The 22,256-nt window shown below is 38.5% G+C and overlaps 1 protein-coding gene and 1 long non-coding RNA gene across 2 annotated transcripts in view; both read right to left on the bottom strand.

Annotated features, from left to right (window-relative positions):
• LOC121367414 (smoothelin-like protein 1) overlaps positions 1-5,268 on the bottom strand; it is a 90,972-nt gene extending 85,704 nt beyond the window's left edge. The window contains exon 1 of the mRNA XM_041491569.1: positions 5,150-5,268. The gene's annotated coding sequence lies outside the window, so the exon portion shown is untranslated. The remainder of the gene's footprint in view (positions 1-5,149) is intronic.
• Positions 5,269-5,272: 4 nt separating this feature from the next.
• On the bottom strand, positions 5,273-19,983 carry LOC121367415. Its single transcript, XR_005957379.1, has 3 exons — positions 19,705-19,983; positions 9,571-9,763; positions 5,273-5,855 (listed from the first exon to the last, which is right to left on the bottom strand). It is a non-coding gene; the product is annotated as an uncharacterized LOC121367415 (long non-coding RNA).
• Between the last annotated feature and the right edge of the window lie 2,273 nt (positions 19,984-22,256).

The raw sequence follows: 22,256 nt of genomic DNA, 5'->3' as shown, positions 1-22,256 counted from the left end.
ACAATAAGTTGATGAGAATTCAGTTTGTATATTATAACAGTAGTCCACAATACGTTAATGAATTCAGTTTGTATATTATAACAATAGTCCACAATAAGTTGATGAGAATTCAGGTTGTATATTATAACAACAGTCCACAATACGTTGATGAATTCAGTTTGTATATTATAACAGTAGTCCACAATACGTTAATGAATTCAGTTTGTATATTATAACAATAGTCTACAATACGTTAATGAGAATTCAGGTTGTATATTATAATAATAGTCCACAATACACTGATGAGAATTCAGTTTGTATATTATAAAAATAGTCCACAATACGTTGATCAGAATTCAGGTTGTATATTATAAAAATAGTCCACAATACATTGATGAAAATTCAGTTTGTATATTATATAAAAATAGTCCACAATACGTTGATGAGAATTCTGGTTGTATATTATCACAATAGTCCACAACACGTTGATGAGAATTCAGTTTGTATATAATAACAATAGTCCACAATACGTTGATGAGAATTCAGTTTGTATATTATAACAATAGTCCACAATACATTGATGAGAATTCTGGTTGTATATTATAACAATAGTCCACGACACATTGATGAGAATTCAGTTTGTATATTATAACAATAGTCCACAATACGTTGATGAGAATTCAGGTTGTATATTATAACAATAGTCCACATACAATACGTTGATGATAATTCAGTTTGTATATTATAACAATAGTCCACGTACAATACGTTGATGAGAATTCAGTTTGTATATTATATAAAAATAGTCCACAATACGTTGATGAGAATTCAGTTTGTATATTATATAAAAATAGTCCACAATACATTGATGAGAATTCTGGTTGTATATTATAACAATAGTCCACAACACGTTGATGAGAATTCAGTTTGTATATTATAACAATAGTCCACAATACGTTGATGAGAATTCAGGTTGTATATTATAACAATAGTCCACAATACGTTGATGAGAATTCAGTTTGTATATTATAACAAGTCCACAATACATTGATGAGAATTTAGTTTGTATATTATATAAAAATAGTCCACAATATGCTGATGAAAATTCAGTTTGTATATTATAAAAATAGTCCACAATATGTTGACGAGAATTCAGTTTGTATATTATAAAAATAGTCCACAATATGCTAATGGTTTTACTACATTGAAACTAGTACGTGAATCTAGGATTGCCTGATTGACAAATCAAAATAAAACTATCTTCTTTCCTGGCATATTATTAAACTAAACAATAACATTTTTTACACATTAAATAACTTATTGTGAAAACAATTCTGAAAATATTTAACTTTCATGTACTTACCGGTACTAACACTGAAATGTGTCACAAAAACAATTGTCTCATTATTGTTTTGGTAAACTATTCCACATCTATGTGTTACACACACCTACCTAATGATATCCGTGTATGAGGTGGTACCAGTTTCATTAAAGGTCTTCAGTGTATGAAGACACGTGTAACGGTATCAAGTAGTATAGTGCTATATAACGAATGTATGAAGACACGTGTAACGGTATCAAGTAGTATAGTGCTATATAACGAATGAATGAAGACACGTGTAACGGTATCAAGTAGTATAGTGCTATATAACAAATGAATGAATGTTTAACACCCCAGCACAACAAAATGCACATCAGCTATTGGGTGATATATAACACTCATACAAATATCCTCATTAGTTTATCTTCTGTATTAAAACAGCATGTCAGCCAACAGCTACCCTTTTCTTAATAGTACAGGAAAATCTGATGAAACTTGACTGAATTGCCGAGTTGTAACGGAATGTCATTCACTAGTAATTAACTCATACACACATGTATATTTAAGTGCACGAGGAAACGTGTAATCTTAAAGAACATAATTGACAACATTCCTTGAAGCTAATACCAGGAAATCCAGTACACAATGCTTCATTAATTTCCATTTCCATATCCTAGTAATTAGTGTCTTGATTAGTGACTACAGTTATTTAAGATTAACAGTCATTAGGCTGGCTTTACTTAACACAAATGATGAATGACCCAACACTTGAAAAAGAAAACTTTAAAACCACTAATACAGTGAAACCTCTTACGTTTCATCAGCAACACTAACTGGGCAACCCGTTTATAGCCTATACACTGCTTAATTTTGAATGCTCAAAGTTTATTTTGTTTAACAACACCACTAGAGCATATTGATTAATTAATCAGACTACTGGATGTAAAACATTTGATAATTTTAGAGTAAAACCATCAGTTAAATTTAAATAAGCAAGGGATCTTTGCCACACAGACAGCACATACCATGACCTGTAATAGACCAGCCATGGGGCACAGGTTGGAATGGGTAAAACCTCAATTAGAGAATGGGTCTACAGAGTTGCTTCGACGCCTGACCCAAGTGCCTCAGACAAGTGTTCTACCGACCCTTGCATCAAGAAATGTTTCACAATTAGACAATGTACACTTCACATTTTAAAGTTAGGGTTTGTTTTGTTTAACGATACCACTAGAGCACATTGATTTATTAATACTTGGCTATTGGATGTCAAACATGTTTCTAATTTTGACATTTAGTCTCAGAGTTAAAGTTTACTTTGTTTAACGATATCAGTAGTGCACATTGATTTATTCATCATCAGCTACTGGATGTCAAACATTTTCTAATTTTGACATATTGTCTAAACATGCTACATTTTTTCCATTAGTAGCAAGGGATCTTTATATGCACCATCCTACAGACAGGATAGCACATACCACAACCTTTGATATACCAGTCGTGGTGCACTGACTGGTACAAGAATAGCCTAATGGGCATACTGATGGGTTTGATCTTAGACTGACGATGTATTAGGCAAGCACTTTACCACTGGGCTATGTCCCGCCCTGTCATTTACATTTTAAATGCAACAAACTAGTTTACAGTCACGACAGGAATAAACATTCTTTCAACAGACTAGTTGGCAGTCACGACAGGAATAAACATTCTTTCAACAGACTAGCTGGCAGTCACGACAGGAATAAACATTCTTTCAACAGACTAGCTGGCAGTCACGACAGGAATAAACATTCTTTCAACAGACTAGTTTGCAGTCACGACAGGAATAAACATTCTTTCAACAGACTAGCATTCTTTGAACAGACTAGCTGGCAGTCACGATATGAATAAACATTCTTTGAACAGACTAGCTGGCAGTCATGATATGAATAAACATTCTTTCAACAGACTAGCTGGCAGTCACGATATGAATAAACATTCTTTCAACAGACTAGCTGGCAGTCACGATATTAATAAACATTCTTTCAACAGACTAGCTGGCAGTCACGATATGAATAAACATTCTTTCAACACACTAGCTGGCAGTCACAATATGAATAAACATTCTTTCAACAACCTAGCTGGCAGTCACGATATGAATAAACATTCTTTCAACAAACTAGTTTGCAGTCACGATATGAATAAACATTCTTTCAAAAAAACTCTCTGTTCAAACACTTTTGATTTGTGAAGCCCATAAAGCTTTGACGGTAATGAATATTAAATTTCCATGAGAACACTGCATAAAAGCATCAGAATGAAATGCCATAGGTTGTTAATGCAATCTAATCATATATCAAACAGTTCCCATTCCCCTCGGCCATTAATGAGATTAATCTACACTTCCCCTGATCTCAAATCACTCCACCATTCAATACACTCGGGTACACACGCAACATCAACACGGTCAATTAGGCGAAATCAACCACACAGATTTACCTAAACCATGTATAATGCGTGCAAGTCACACGGCTACATATCCTGGATTAATGCATTCTGCTCTGCAAACAACATTTAGTGGGGTTTTCTACCTCTGCTGATCACCCGCTAAAACTGGTGTGTTTCCAGCATATACAAATGTAAAGAGGCTTGTTTGTGGTTTACATTACGTGCCATAGCAATCGGTAACATAAGACAAGGGCCTGGCCCTTTACACGACAAGTGCCACTTGATATAAACTCTAAAGTTTAAAGTTAAAGCCGGCAGTAAGTTGACTAACACATGGAGCCACTCTACATGATTGGCACAGGCACTCTGTGAGATGGTCTCTTAGTACTGCAATGTTAACACAGAAGTCGGTATTATTCAAAACACAATGGGTAACCACTTAAATTAACGTGAAGAGGAATTTAATTATTAAGTAAATAAAAGAATCACATTTTTTCTTTTGTAACAAACATGATCTCAGTCAGGGGAGGTAAAGTTAAATACTGGTTAAACTTAATAAGATAAAATTCATATAAAAGACTTCTGGCACCATACCACCATTTCCAGAGTCATTACTTTGTGCACCAGGTTAAAATAGGTCTTCTTTAAAAAAAAAATTAAAAACCCCCAGAAAAAATGCCTTCTGAAATTTGTCTTTGATGATTACAAGTAAGCTGACCTCTCCAGCACTTGAATAACTCAGTGCTTTGAAGTCATGTTATTTCAAACGGTTAGGGCCGTAGACCCTAGAACTTTTCAACCTGTAAAAATAGACACTTTGGTTTGACATCCGATAGCCGATGACTAATAAATCAATGTGCTCTAGTTTGGTCATTAAACAAAACAAACTAACTATAAGTTTGGTTAATCTTCAAATTTGTAAGACATTTGCATAAAGTTACAACCGATGAAAGAAGAGTGTGTGACAATGAAAGAGGGAAATACCCTTACAGATACAATACAGCTTGTCTCCATAACCCAGGGCTAGCTCTGGCACTTGCCAAACTCACGCATTGCAAATTCCAAAAACAATTGACAATTTTATTTTAATTTGGCGAATAATTTCATGTAATAATTGATATTTTATTACAAAATAACTGGGTTTTTCAAGTTTTGAAGTTTAACAGATAATATGGCGAAATGTTCTGTTGCCCCAGAGCTAGCCCTGATTATTAACTTCTCTGAGGTATGTGCGGTTTTAAAAATATGAAAAATGCATTTTGTAGTACTAGGAAAACCAGGAAAACCAGGATGACATGAAACACGTCGAATGTACAGAAGTAGATAATCTAACAATAAAATATAATAAAGAATTTTTTCACTGCTCACCCACTATTCATTTTCAGTTACGTATGACCCTGTGTTATCATTACCAGCACCTACCTCTATGTTGTCATTTTCATCAATATATTTCACTTCTCCAATGTTGTCTGTTGTTGTTGTCGAGTATCCATGACAACACTTGTTGTCAGTTGCTGGTTCTCTTGTTGTCTTGGAACCGTTTTCATCAGATGCAATAAGCCTGTGTTTACTGTTAGAAATGAACACAGAGTTGTGATCAGCCAATGGTTGTTTTGTCTTTATTGCGGTTCTTCTCTCCGTGGAGTCCACCTCATCGTCCTCCTCACTAGAGTCCGGGTCAGAATCTACAGCTGCAATCAGAGCTGTCTCACTCTCAAACTCTGTCAACAAGTCAGAAAACGCCTGCTCTATCTCCATTGTCAACTACTAAACTGAAGCAATGTTGCCACATAAAAAAAAAACAATATCCAAACAGGACAAATGTTGGGGGGGTTTGTGTGAAATCTCAGAAATTAGAAAGCTCGAGTTTATACTGCATAAAATTAGATCAATTCCACAGAATAAATACAGATGGTCTATATTAACAACAGAATGGGTGTTTTAGGAATCCATGCTATAAATGTCACCCGCCAGTTATTAAGCAGACTTTCAAATAATGATTTATTTTGTCATCCATTTAATCCAATAGTACATCTTCTAAAGTCTCCACGTTTAGCTTCTTTGTGATGTGCTAGGTTCAGCACTGGGATCTTTCACCCTTCATTGTACTGCAAAAGTCTCAAGAACTCTGTAAATAAATTAAATAAAACCTGTGTTAAGCATTCACTTTGTAGAGCATTAAAATATGATATCATAGAAGGGTGACTGCTTAACACAAGTTAACACATACTTCAATTATTTACAAAAAACATTTTTATAGGATGGGAAGGACTATAGATGTTTTGGGGAAAATACTGAAGTAGCCCAGCACTTAGAGGCACGGACCTTAGTTAACAAGCAGAGTAAAATAATTTGTGACTACTATAGCTTTTCTACTACAGCTTTTCTCACCATTAAAATACACAGAACTTAAACTTCGTACTTAAATGATCAATTCCTGCAAATCAAAAGTCTTTCAAATTAGCCTGGTGTTCGTAGTAACTCTAAACCCATTTCACGTGAAACAGAAACGGTATGCGTATCTTGAAAACTTGAGTCGGTGACTTTAAGACAAGTGGCCGGTTAACAGAGGTGCCCACCAGAGTAGGTTTGATTGCCTACTTCAAAATCTAACAGTAAACTGTGAATCACCAACAAAGAGTAAAATTTATACAAACACTCGCTTAATTCAGCAATAAAACCAAGCCAAACATTTCTTCAATAATAGTGTCATTATTCAACATGTTAATGGCCCAAACTGTCAAATAAGTCAGCTGAATCTATTAGCTATACTGACATTTCAAACAGTTTACTAGATGGTTCATTTGTGTTTAGATTAAAACAATTTTTAATTTTATTTGTTTTTTTGTTTTGAAGAGTTTCTGGTTTAGAAAACAAAATCTTGCACCACCCAAGTGGGTGAGATTCAATCAGCTCTGTGTATTTAACAACATGCAAACATAAAATTAAAAGGTTCATACAATCCCCCCACAGAACGTTAGTATCAGTTGCACAGGATGTATACATGTACCTGTACCACAGTATTGTTATAAAGCTTAACTTGTTAACCTATGCAGAGAGGGATTAAAGCTACATTTCTGGAATTGTTTCATTTTATTCTCACTTGATTTTCATGCTTATATCTAATTCAGTATTTAAGCACAATGTCTTGGGCCCATACCTAGGCTATCTGGGCTGTCTATAGAAGACAAGGGTTGAGGTGTAGTTGTTGGTGAGAGACAAGTCAGTGTAGAGGTTGTATACCTCCCCATTGATCTGTTCAAACAGACTCTGGGTGGGTGACCAACCCAATACCTACCAACCTTAGGGCCAATGACTAACCATTATATCAGTGAGGTGGCTACTAAAATTGCAGACTAAGGTAACAATATATTTACCTTCAGCAATGCTGCACACTAGAGATCAAAGAGGTTATAAGATCCATCCCTTACAGAAAAACACTGGGGTTTTCCACATGATTGATATAACAAAGAGTGCACTTTTTTCTTCTTCTGTAAATGGGCAAATGCATGAATCTCAGCAGATGTTAACCATTTGTCACAAACTGACAACCAAGGTTAACATGTGGACTATAGCTCAGTGGTAGTGTGTGCTCATCAGAGGTGCCATGGGTTATGGGGTCTATTCCCCTTGGTGGAACTATCAGGGGTTTTCCAGCTAGTACTGGTATGGGGTGGGATCTAACTCTGTCAGTAGAACACCCCCTAACATGGTTGGGATCTAACTCCGTCAGCAGAACACCCCCTAACTCCGTCAGTAGAACACCCCCTAACATGGTTGTGATCTAACTCCGTCAGTAGAACACCCCTTAACATGGTTGTGATCTAACTCCGTCAGTAGAACACCCCCTAACATGGTTGGGATCTAACTCCGTCAGTAGAACACCCCCTAACATGGTTGGGATCTAACTCCGTCAGTAGAACACCCCCTAACATGGTTGTGATCTAACTCCGTCAGTAGAACACCCCCTAACATGGTTGGGATCTAACTCCGTCAGTAGAACACCCCCTAACATGGTTGGGATCTAACTCCGTCAGTAGAACACCCCCTAACATGGTTGTGATCTAACTCCGTCAGTAGAACACCCCCTAACATGGTTGTGATCTAACTCCGTCAGTAGTAACACCCCCTAACATGGTTGTGATCTAACTCCGTCAGTAGAACACCCCCTAACATGGTTGGGATCTAACTCCGTCAGTAGAACACCCCCTAACATGGTTGGGATCTAACTCCGTCAGTAGAACACCCCCTAACATGGTTGGGATCTAACTCCGTCAGTAGAACACCCCCTAACATGGTTGGGATCTAACTCCGTCAGTAGAACACCCCCTAACATGGTTGGGATCTAACTCCGTCAGTAGAACACCCCCTAACATGGTTGTGATCTAACTCCGTCAGCAGAACACCCCCTAACATGGTTGTGATCTAACTCCGTCAGCAGAACACCCCCTAACATGGTTGGGATCTAACTCCGTCAGTAGAACACCCCCTAACATGGTTGTGATCTAACTCCGTCAGTAGAACACCCCCTAACATGGTTGTGATCTAACTCCGTCAGTAGAACACCCCCTAACATGGTTGTGATCTAACTCCGTCAGTAGAACACCCCCTAACATGGTTGTGATCTAACTCCGTCAGCAGAACACCCCCTAACATGGTTGTGATCTAACTCCGTCAGTAGAACACCCCTAACATGGTTGTGATCTAACTCCGTCAGTAGAACACCCCCTAACATGGTTGTGATCTAACTCCGTCAGTAGAACACCCCCTAACATGGTTGTGATCTAACTCCGTCAGTAGAACACCCCCTAACATGGTTGTGATCTAACTCCGTCAGTAGAACACCCCCTAACATGGTTCTGTCATAGAATTGAACCACCTCAGTGGACCCATTCTCTGATTGGAGTTTTTCTCCATCCCAACCAGTGCCATGTGACTGGTATATCAAACATTGTGGTATGTGCTGTCCTGTCTGTGGGAAGTGCATATAAAAGATTCCTTGCTGCTAATAGAAAAATAAAGTGGGTTTCTTCTGAAGAATTTGAGACCAAATTACCAAATGTTTGACATCCAAAAGCTGATGATTAATAAATCAATATGCTCTACTGGTGTCGTTAAACAAAACAAACTTTAACTTTAAACTTTTATCAAATTGCTGTCATATGTCTGTGGCATCCCTTGCTGCTGTATTACATAGGAGTAGCCTAGGTGGGGGTAGCAAATTTCTTTTCTTACTATCTACACAAGGGCCATATAACAATACACCAGATAACAAATAGTTGTGCTTTAAAACAAAGTGCTGAGGTGCTTTCATTAAAACAAAACGTGCTGGGATGAAATTAAATATATTCAGTTTTTGCAATATTGTTAGCATCCAAGGAAATGTTTTATTTAATGATGCACTCAACACATTTTATTTACAGTTATATGGCGTCAGACATATGGTTAAAGACCACACAAATATTGAGAAAGAAAACCTGCTGTCGCCACTTCATGGGCTACTCTTTTCGATTAGCAGCAAGGGATCTTTTAGATGCACCATCCCTGAGAGGAAAGCACATACCACGGCCTTTCATATACCAGTCGTAGTGCACTGCCTGGAAAGAAAAATAGCTCAATGGGCCCACCAACAAATCTTGTCTTGTCACCACAGTTCAACGAACTACCAGCAATGATATATCTTATGAATGTTATACTGTCAATAAACATACACACACACACCACACACACACACCACACACACATGCACAAACACACGCACAAACACACACACAGACACACACACACACACACAAACACACACACGAACAAACTGTAGTGTCTTAAACTGTGTAAACATCCACCTTGTAAGATAAAGCTGCTGTCAGGCTGATCATCGGTAACCACGGCAACCTCGTGGAGTGTGTGTGATTAAAGCACTGACATCAAGTGACTGTGACATCATTGTGCATGATGGCCCTTCTGCACATGCTCGGTATCCTGGCTCTGTTGACCTGACGATTTATTATCTCTCTCACCTGCAGCAGTCCACCTGATCTGTAAACAAAAGGCTGAGTTATCACCTTGGTTGTAAACAAAACAAAACATACAACAGAAACAAACCACACAATACTGCTCTGCATACACTTCAAACACTCACTGTTATTCTATAACTGTTAACTAGGTTAGGTGGAATGCAATCATTCATAACTAAATATGATGGCGGGAATATCTGGTAGATGATTTCATTTAGAGATAGATAAAATGTAAGAACAATATTGCTGTTCCATTCCAAATTTTAAAACCCCAAACTTACTTTAGTATAACTGTTGATTTTTTTTACATTGAATGGATCATCATTTGTATCCATCCATCCAACCAACCAACCAACCAACCAACCAACCAACCAACCAACCAACCAACCAACCAACCAACCAACCAACCAACCAACCAACCAACCACCCACCCACCCACCCACCCACCCACAAGTACTGTAAGACATAAAATATTAGCAATCTTAAATTTGAGCAAAATTGACATAAGTGACATATTAGCGACATAAACCTTTAGCAAGGTCGGCATATTAGAAACTAAAATAAACCGATTGGTACCTTAAGCTGTAGTATCAGCTAAACTAATGCCAGTACTTCTGATCAATTTTGGCGTTTGATAGAAAATTGCAGTAATGTGCATGCTAACTAACTAATTGTTGTTGGCTATATCCGTTTTGGTTTAATCAACAGCATGTAACCAATGCTGTATGTTCTCTTCATCACCAACAAAACAATCACACAAACGTTTTTCACAACAGTCTGTTATAAGTCTTTAAATTTAATCCCTGAAATATTTGTGTCTTGTAACCTCGCTAAATTTGCTGCAATTTTATGCTCATTAATATTTCCTGATTTATAGTAATTATAATTTGATCTGAATGCTAACAATTGTATAAAAAACACCCACCCAAAACAAACATGTTTAATGACACCCGGCACATGACTGTTTATGAGATGTAAAACACATGGCACGTTGTTTTCTAGAGCAGCCAATTTTTAAAAGTATGGTCTGTGATTTACTTCTAAGAACACTCGCCTGAGGTATGATAAATCACAGGACAGATCATCCTCAACAGACTCAGGCTTTTACCAGTCCTGTTAAAGGTCGTGGTATGCACTGTCCTGTCTGAGAAAGTGCATATAAAAGATCTCTTGGTTCTTTATTGAATGAGTAGCAGCACGGTTTCCTTTATTTCTCTCTATCGATCAAATTGTGGAAAAAATCCATATGGATGAGACCAAATAGTCAAATTCTTAAAAGCATTGTAACCTTTTATCGAGCGGTCAGTGAAAAATGTTGACACATGAGGTGATATGAGAGGGTGACCCTGTACTGCTTTTCATGAACACACCACGACACACCAACACACCATGACACACCTCGATACACCAAAACAGCACAACGCACTGACACACCACAGCACCCCGAAACACACCACAACACACCAATACACACCACAACACACCAAAACAGCACAACACACTGACACACCACAACACACCGAAACACACCACGGCACACCAACACATCACAACACACCAACACACCATGACACACCGACACATCACGACACACCACAACACACCACAACACACCAACACACCATGACACACCGACACATCACAACACACCAACACATCATGACACACCGACACATCACGACACACCAACACACAACGACACACCACGACACACCAACACATCACGACACACCAACACACACCACCACACCAACACACAACACACCAACACATCACAACACACCGACACACCACGACACACCAACACACCAACACACACCAACACACCAACATGGCAGTCACCATCTACATGTATATGTACTTTTGAAAGTTAAAGTTTGTTTTGTTTAACGACACCACTGGAGCACATCGATTAATTAATCATTGGCTATTGATTGTCAAACATTTGGTAATTCTGACTTGTAGTCATTAGAGGAAACCAGCTAAAAAAAATTCTAATGTAGCAAGGGACCTTTTATATGCACTTTCCAACAGACAGGAAAACACACACCACAGCCTTTGTCCAGTTGTGGTGCACTGGTTGGAATGAGAAAAACACGATCAGCTACATGGAGCCACCAAGGTGGTTCAATCCTGTGATGCAAGCACCTCAAGTGAGCACTCAACCAACTGAGCTAAATCCCACCGCTACTTTTCAAAGAGATCAGTGGGAAATAAGAAAACCACACACAAACAACAAGAAGAAAAACCCAGGAATAAAGAATGCAGACACCCATAGTTTAATACCAACATGGTACATTACTCTGAAGCTTGGTAAATAAGAGTAAGTATAAATTATTTATGAAACCGTTAAAGCCTCTACGTCTTCATGTAAAGTGGAAGCTTTAAAGAATTCCTCGTGAAGGTGAAAACAAGGATGATCGCTGACCCCATGATGAGCCACCCGACACCTGATTTCACCTGCTTACAATAAAACAGCCGCAGCCAGCCGGTGTATACCGCTCAATGGTCATCTAGCTCTGCTTGAAAAACCCTTGAAAAATCCTCGAAAAGTGTAAGAAAAAGATAGATACTTTTAAGTGTCCCTCTGTTGTTGCCAGAGCACAATAAAGGATAATAAATCTCTCACACATTGACAAAACATCAATAACAGCTTCACAGTTTCTCCACTCTGCGTTTTTTCAAGTGTTTAATTCATATTTGCTGTCTCATCTCATGAATATTTCTTATATGTTTGATTTCGGTCAGAAGTATTTGTACACAGGACACATGAATAATATTCTGCAGTCTGGATTTATATACCTGGCTTTATATACACATTAATGTTCTTTAAAAAAAGGCAGAAAAACAGTAAACAGAAGGTGTAAACAGAATAACATAAATATCTAACCAGTGTATGTACATACATTGTAAAGACATGGATGTGTAGTACTAAACATTGTTCTCTTCTATTTATATGTTTATTGTTGTTAGAAAACTATACTGATCATGACTAAAGAGTGAGGTATTTAATTTGTAAGGCTACTAGTATATAAATTAAGTGAATTTCAGGCAATACAATAAGGCAGAAGTTAGGTTTGCAGCATGCAATTGTTTCTCGAGGCATGTACTATCTACCTACCAACCATATAACAATACTAAGTCATTTATTTGTATTAAATATATATATATAAATTTTAGTTTTAAAATATTAATTTCATTTCAATAAAAAATAAAATAACATATAAAATAAATAAATTATTGATTAATTCAAGCTAGTTATCCATCAAGTACAAAACATTATAGTAACATATTCTACATTTGTGTGCAATGAATATTGGAAACAATTGTGAAGCTAGTACTAAGGATACATAAGCTTAACACTTTGTTTCTTATTTCCTGTCACACAGGGCACCTAGTTCATCTACAGTCTGAAAACACAAGATCAGGTTTCTGCCTTAATGGTGTAACAGAGTTTGTGTTTTGATAACTCCCGCAAATTAAGTGGATTGTGAACTGAAGTGATCTCAGGCTGAAATGATAAACCCACCATATACAATGTACAGATTACACATTTACAGTTACCAATAAACCCACAGTACACAACGTACAGATTACACATTTATAGCTACCAATAAACCCACAGTACACAACGTACAGATTACACATTTACAGCTACCAATAAACCCACAGTACACAACGTACAGATTACACATTTACAACTACCAATAAACCCACAGTACACAACGTACAGATTACACATTTACAGTTACCAATAAACCCACAGTACACAACGTACAGATTACACATTTACAGTTACCAATAAACCCACAGTACACAACGTACAGATTACACATTTACAGCTACCAATAAACCCACAGTACACAACGTACAGATTACACATTTACAGCTACCAATAAACCCACAGTACACAACGTACAGATTACACATTTACAGCTACCAATAAACCCACAGTACACAACGTACAGATTACACATTTACAGTTACCAATAAACCCACAGTACACAACGTACAGATTACACATTTACAGCTACCAATAAACCCACAGTACACAACGTACAGATTACACATTTACAACTACCAATAAACCCACAGTACACAACGTACAGATTACACATTTACAGTTACCAATAAACCCACAGTACACAACATACAGATTACACATTTAGAGCTACCAATAAACCCACAGTACACAACGTACAGATTACACATTTATAGCTACCAATAAACCCACAGTACACAACGTACAGATTACACATTTACAGTTACCAATAAACCCACAGTACACAACGTACAGATTACACATTTACAGCTACCAATAAACCCACAGTACACAACGTACAGATTACACATTTACAGCTACCAATAAACCCACAGTACACAACGTACAGATTACACATTTACAGCTACCAATAAACCCACAGTACACAACGTACAGATTACACATTTACAGCTACCAATAAACCCACAGTACACAACGTACAGATTACACATTTACAGCTACCAATAAACCCACAGTACACAACGTACAGATTACACATTTATAACTACCAATAAATCCAGTTTGCAATCTTCTGAACACACATGGGTGGATGGATGGATGGATGGATGGATGGATAAGACAGATGGATGGATGGATGGATGGATGGATAAGACAGATGGATGGATGGATGGATGGATGGATGGATGGATGGATGGATAAGACAGATGGATGGATGGATGGATGGATGGATGGATGGATGGATGGATGGATAAGACAGATGGATGGGTGGATGGATGGGTGGATGGGTGGATGGATGGATAAGACAGATGGAGTATGTGTAAAAATGTGAAATGTGTCCGAACTGCCCAGCAGCATATGTTTCTTGGCTGGGTTTCAAAACGCTACAAAACTGAAAAACTATTTCTAGTATCACATTTCACTCACAACCAGTTTGTATTTAATTAAAGAGCAGCTGCCAGCAATCACAATTATTATGATTTACACACAACACATATTTACAAATTATATACAATTACCCTGCTTCCGGCCACCAAGTACAAATACATGCAATTATCACAAAAATGTTTACCACACTGGACAAATTTCACACAGAGCCAGCCTTGAACTTTTATAACTTAGACATCTGGTACTGTGTCAGGCTTCTAGTTACTTCTAAATTCCATAAACCATTTATGGATTACACAAAAACAATTTCACGGAACTAAGGTCCACAACAGTCACTCTTCGCATTCTTGTTTTGGCTTTGTACACAATAAATATAGCATATCTAACCGTAATTTCACTTCAAATTCATATTTCGTAAAAGGTAAAAAAAATTAATGACAAAATTTTCTTCAAACACATTCAGGTGCATTAGTAATGTTGAAACAATAAAGATTCAATAGCAATCTTGCATTGCAAGAGTGATGTATGAAACAATCACTTTCACAACTTACAAAGACTTGTGTGTAACTACGAAACTAAATCTCAATATCATCTACCGGAATTCCAGATCATTTAAGTTTAACTAGATATTCAACAACACAAAACATGTATTTTGATAATGATTCTAATTCAAGATATCATCACCGATCATTATAATCTAGATAATCATAACCAGATGACATCACTAACTACTAATCTAGATAATCATAACCAGATGACATCACTAACTACTAATCTAGATAATCATAACCAGATGACATCACTAACTACTAATCTAGATAATCATAACCAGATGACATCACTAACTACTAATCTAGATAATCATAACTAAACATCACTTATCACTAACTTAAAGAAGTCTAACTCCAGAAAAAAATATCAAACTACTAATTTAAGATAAATATAACTCTAGCCAACATTACCAACCACTGACCAGATTACCGAACACCTCGCCAACATTACCAACCACTGACCATAATACCGAACACCTAGCCAACATTACCAACCACTGACCAGAATACCGAACACCTCGCCAACATTACCAACCACTGACCAGAATACCGAACACCTAGCCAACATTACCAACCACTGATATCAGAATACCGAACACCTAGCCAACATTACCAACCACTGATATCAGAATACCGAACACCTCGCCAACATTACCAACCACCGATATCAGAATACCGAACACCTCACCAACATTACCAACCACTGATATCAGAATACCGAACACCTAGCCAACATTACCAACCACTGACCAGAATACCAAACACCTCGCCAACATTACCAACCACTGATATCAGAATACCGAACACCTCGCCAACATTACCAACCACTGATATCAGAATACCGAACACCTAGCCAACATTACCAACCACTGACCAGAATACCGAACACCTAGCCAACATTACCAACCACTGAAATCAGAATACCGAACACCTAGCCAATATTACCAACCACTGATCAGAATACCGAACACCTAGCCAACATTACCAACCACTGACCAGAATACCGAACACCTAGCCAACATTACCAACCACTGACCAGAATACCGAACACCTAGCCAACATTACCAACCACTGATATCAGAATACCGAACACCTCGCCAACATTACCAACCACTGATATCAGAATATTGAACACCTAGCCAACATTACCAACCACTGACCAGAATACCGAACACCTAGCCAACATTACCAACCACTGATATCAGAATACCGAACACCTAGCCAACATTACCAACCACTGATCAGAATACCGAACACCTAGCCAACATTACCAACCACTGACCAGAATACCGAACACCTAGCCAACATTACCAACCACTGATATCAGAATACCGAACACCTCGCCAACATTACCAACCACTGATATCAGAATATTGAACACCTAGCCAACATTACCAACCACTGACCAGAATACCGAATACCTAGCCAACATTACCAACCACTGATATCAGAATACCGAACACCTAGCCAACATTACCAACCACTGACCAGAATACCGAACACCTCGCCAACATTACCAACCACTGATCAGAATACCGAACACCTAGCCAACATTACCAACCACTGATCAGAATACCGAACACCTAGCCAACATTACCAACCACTGACCAGAATACCGAACACCTAGCCAACATTACCAACCACTGATATCAGAATACCGAACACCTAGCCAACATTACCAACCACTGACCAGAATACCGAACACCTAGCCAACATTACCAACCACTGATCAGAATACCGAACACCTAGCCAACATTACCAACCACTGACCAGAATACCGAACACCTAGCCAACATTACCAACCACTGATCAGAATACCGAACACCTAGCCATCATTACCAACCACTGATCAGAATACCGAACACCTAGCCAACATTACCAACCACTGACCAGAATACCGAACACCTAGCCAACATTACCAACCACTGATCAGAATACCGAACACCTAGCCAACATTACCAACCACTGATATCAGAATACCGAACAACTAGCCAACATTACCAACCACTGATCAGAATACCGAACACCTAGCCAACATTACCAACCACTGACCAGAATACCGAACACCTAACCAACATTACCAACCACTGATCAGAATACCGAACACCTAGCCAACATTACCAACCACTGATCAGAATACCGAACACCTAGCCAACATTACCAACCACTGATCAGAATACCGAACACCTAGCTAACATTACCAACCACTGATCAGAATACCGAACACCTCGCCAACATTACCAACCACTGACCAGAATACCGAACACCTAGCCAACATTACCAACCACTGACCAGAATACCGAACACCTAACCAACATTACCAACCACTGATCAGAATACCGAACACCTCGCCAACATTACCAACCACTGACCAGAATACCGAACACCTAGCCAACATTACCAACCACTGATCAGAATACCGAACACCTAGCCAACATTACCAACCACTGATCAGAATACCGAACACCTAGCCAACATTACCAACCACTGATCAGAATACCGAACACCTAGCCAACATTACCAACCACTGATCAGAATACCGAACACCTCGCCAACATTACCAACCACTGACCAGAATACCGAACACCTAGCCAACATTACCAACCACTGATCAGAATACCGAACACCTCGCCAACATTACCAACCACTGATCAGAATACCGAACCCCTAGCCAACATTACCAACCACTGACCAGAATACCGAACACCTAGCCAACATTACCAACCACTGATCAGAATACCAAACACCTAGCCAACATTACCAACCACTGATCAGAATACCGAACATCTAGCCAACATTACCAACCACTGATATCAGAATACCGAACACCTAGCCAACATTACCAACCACTGATCAGAATACCGAAACTGGGCTGTCTGTCCAGATCAGTGGGTTAGTTGTTAGTGACAAAGAAGGGGTGTAGTGGTCTTGAGTTGTTAAAACTAGCTCTGGGTGGAAGCCTGTACCGGGCTGCGAACCCAGTACCTACCAGACTGATGTCTGATGGTTTAACCACTACACCACCAAGGCCGGTAAAATAGCAATGAGTTTCTTCTCTATTCTCTAGACTACATACCACACTTAATTAATAGCCACTAATGAGCAATGTGCTGGGGTGTCGTTAAACAGTCTGGTTTCTGTTAATGAGATGTGAGGTGCCAATACATAAATAGTAAGATAAACAGAGGACTGTGGAACACCTCCCAGCTCTGTCCCGACTCTTACAGGTGTGAACACAGTATGAATGAAACAATGACCATTTGACTGTTGAAACCAGCTACCGGCTGAATTTGTAACTAAATATTGATTCAAGTAATTGTAAACAGGTGGTGTTTCCTTAAGACATTTGTACACACCTCAGATGCCCGCTGCATTGGTTAAATGTATTAAAGTAAATATTTATATATCACTCAAATATATTAATCATAAATAGCTGCACATAATGATATATAACACAGCTTAATGAAATAATCAACAGACAACCATGGGTGTTATATTTAAAACACCTTGCATAACAATCCACCTGCCTATAAATGGCATTACATAATGAACACTAATTGAAACATTGTAACCTGTTGATAAAGGCCACCTGCTCAAAAGACTGCATCTAGTATGTCTACATAGTAATGTATTGCAGGATTAGTCATCCTTAATGGACTCAGTTTTCCCCATCCCACCCTGCATCCCATGACTGGTACATCTGGTACATAAAACGATGTGGTCCCCCACCCCTCGTTCGATCTCTCTATCTCTGTCTCTCTATCTATCTCTTTCTCTCTCTCTCTCTCTCTCTCTCTCTCTCTCTCTCTCTCTCTCTCTCTCTCTCTCTCTCTGTCCCTCTCTCTGTCTCTCTCTTTCTTTCTTTCTCTCTCTCTCTCTCTCTATCTCCCGCTCGCTCTCTCTCTCTCTCACTCTCACACACAGACACTGTCTCTTTCACTTTCTCTAGAGCTCCCTCGTGTTTTCTTTCTCCCACCACATTCCTCTCTTTCTTTCTCACCTCATGTTTTCTCTTTCTCTCACCCCATCCTCCCCTCTTCCCCTCCCATCCTGTCTGTGTGTGTGTGTCTGTGTGTGTCCCTCCCTCCCTCCCTCCCTCCCTCTCTGTCTCTGTCTCTCTCTCTCTCTCTCTCTCTCTCTCTCTGTGTGTGTGTGTGTGTGTGTGTGTCAACTGTCTAATACCTTATTTGTGTAACTACACATGTAATACATACATGGTGTATATTAACAATAAAAAAATTAAAATGTTCACAAACACGACTTACCGATATAAAAGAAATCCAAAGTGTGAAAAACAACTAAACCACTCGAAAACACAGTATCCCGATCTGTTTTCGACTGTCACCCATATTCATGGGTGGTCTTAATTACTTTGGCATCACATGTATTACTTGAACACGAAAACCACGCAACTCAACAAACATAATGGACATAACATTCATTAATTTGACAATTAAACCGATTACCAACGGTTGCTGCTTTAGAAAATGTTTTCACGTTACAGCTTGATACATAAATACTCACAAATTTCGCAGATGTCTTTTCGGCTGGTCAGAAAGATGATAAGTTTCTGCACCACAGGAGTAAGGTGCAGTCACCGAGCGGGCAGCCTCAATCCGTATTGTCTAAATATTAAATAGGCCAATATTTACACCGGCCTGGACATTTCTTGAAACGCGTTCAAACTGGAATATCCATCAACTAAGGGATATTTCGCTTCAGTTCTGTAGTAATATGATTTTAAAGTAGTAATACACGTGATAATCACGTAGTTATCGACTATAATACTCTCACGTGTTCACGTTCAACGATCCCATTCAGTGGAGAACGTTGACAACTACCGCCGCTCAACCGTAGTCGACCTGTCAAAAAAGGTGCGCTGGGACAGTCCCGCCCACATTTCTAGGGCGCTCATTAAAGATAAAATAAGTTTACACAATACCTCGGGTCCACGGGAAGGTTGCTGGCGATGTGTGCTACATGTTTGAGTTGTTGGCACGTCTCAAAAGAAGAAGACGACACTAGAGGAACTGTCATTCATAAACGCAACCAACCACGCGGTCACCAAACGTCAATGTTATCAATGGTATTGTCAAAGCTTAAAATACGAACTCGGACATACGGTCGGAAAAGGCACGCTACTATTAACAAGCCGTCTATGGCTTGGCGCAGATATAAGTACCGTGGTTTATAATGAATACCAGTGTCTTTTATGTAATGAGTTATTTAAAGCTCTAAATTATAACTTTATAAGCGATGTTAATTAAACGAGATCTGATTGACAATGCCTTTATAAAGAGAGATATGGGCCTATTGCTGCGTACGGTTGTGGTTTGAGATTCCAAACATAATTATAACTTTATAAGCGATGTTAATTAAACGAGATCTGATTGACAATGTCTTTATAAAGAGAGATATGGGCCTATTGCTGCGTACTGTTGTGGTTTGACATTCCAAACATAATTACCGGTCTGGTATATTGATTGTTAAAAAAATACCCACCACGCAGTTAATAGAAATATTAGTGGGTCATTTACCACCAGGATGAAAAAAAGATAAAACAAGAAATTAATTTGTATAACTTCTGAATCGTCTCCGTCCCTCAATCGATGTTTGGGATGGGGTATGATTAGGTAATTAAGAACTGTTCAGTGAATCAATCAATCAATCAATCAATCGATCGATGAATGAATCAATGTTTAACGACACCACAGCACCAAAAAATACACATGGGCTATTGGGTGTCACAAAAGGTAAGCACTTTTCAAGGCATTTTATTTCACAATATGATCTAAATTTGGGGAGGGGGGAGGAGATGGGGTGGGGGGTGGGGGTATTGCTAGAGGAAGGTTTACTGCCTATTCACAATTTAATGAGTCAGCTAGTTTCTGGTATTTCATTCAACACATCATGTTTATACGGAATCAGCCCACCATGAAACCCTATCTACACGAAGAGCCATGCATGCGCAAATCAGGCCACCTTGGAACTATGCAGGTTACTACTCAACCTCGCTAAGGATTTCGGGTATGTACGACCCTGGTTAATGATCGATATATTAGTCATTGAGAAAAACAAAGTTACAGTTGTTGTTTTAACTAGAAAATATTGATTTTTTAATCATCGGCTTCTGGATGTCAAACATTTGGTAATTTTAACATATAGTCTTAGAGAGGAAACCCGCGACATATTTTTCATTAGTAGCAAGGGATATTTTATATGCACTATCCTACAGACAAGATAGTATATATACCGTGATCTTTGATATAGGCGGGAGAGATGTAGCCCAGTGGTAAAGCGTTCGCTTGATGCGCAGTCGGTCTGGGATCGAACCCCGTTGGTGGGCCCATTGGGCTATTTCTCGTGGCAGCCAGTGCACCACAACTGGTACATCAAAGGCAGTGGCATATGCTATCCTGTCTATGGGATGGTGCATATAAAAGATCCCTTGTTACTAATTGAAAAGAGTAGCCCATGAAGTGGCGACAGCGGGTTTCCTCTCTCAATATATGTGTGGTCCTTAACCGTAAATAAAATGTGTTGAGTGCGTCGTTAAATAAAACATGTCAGTCTTTGATATAGGCCTACTAGTTGTAGTATACTGATAGTTAATGTCTACTGAATCGTTGAAACGCGGGGCGGGATCTAGCGGTGTCGGTAGAGCGCTCGCCTGAGGTGCTTGCGTCGTAGGATCTAATCACCTCAGTGGACCCATTTTCTAATTATTATTTGTTTTCTGTTGCAACCAGTGTACCACGACTGGTTTATTAAAGGCTGTGTATGTTATGTCCTGTCTGTTGGAAAGTGAATTTAAAAGATCAATTGATGCTAATGGAAACATGTAGCGGGTTTTCTTTGAGACTACGACTAAACAATTTGCAAATGTTTGACATTCAATAATCGATCATTAATAAATCAATGTTCTTTAATTAGACACGTATAATTATGTTATCTATGTGGCATTACTGTTTGTCACGGTATAAAACTCTTTCCAAAGTTTAAAAAAAAATATATATATATATATATATATAAAACACTATTTTAAAGATAAATAAAAATAATGTTGGTTTGTTTTG

The sequence above is a fragment of the Gigantopelta aegis genome, chromosome 3, assembly GCF_016097555.1.
Source record: "Gigantopelta aegis isolate Gae_Host chromosome 3, Gae_host_genome, whole genome shotgun sequence".
Lineage (NCBI taxonomy): Eukaryota > Metazoa > Mollusca > Gastropoda > Neomphalida > Peltospiridae > Gigantopelta > Gigantopelta aegis.
This window is presented reverse-complemented; position numbering and strand designations above follow the sequence as displayed.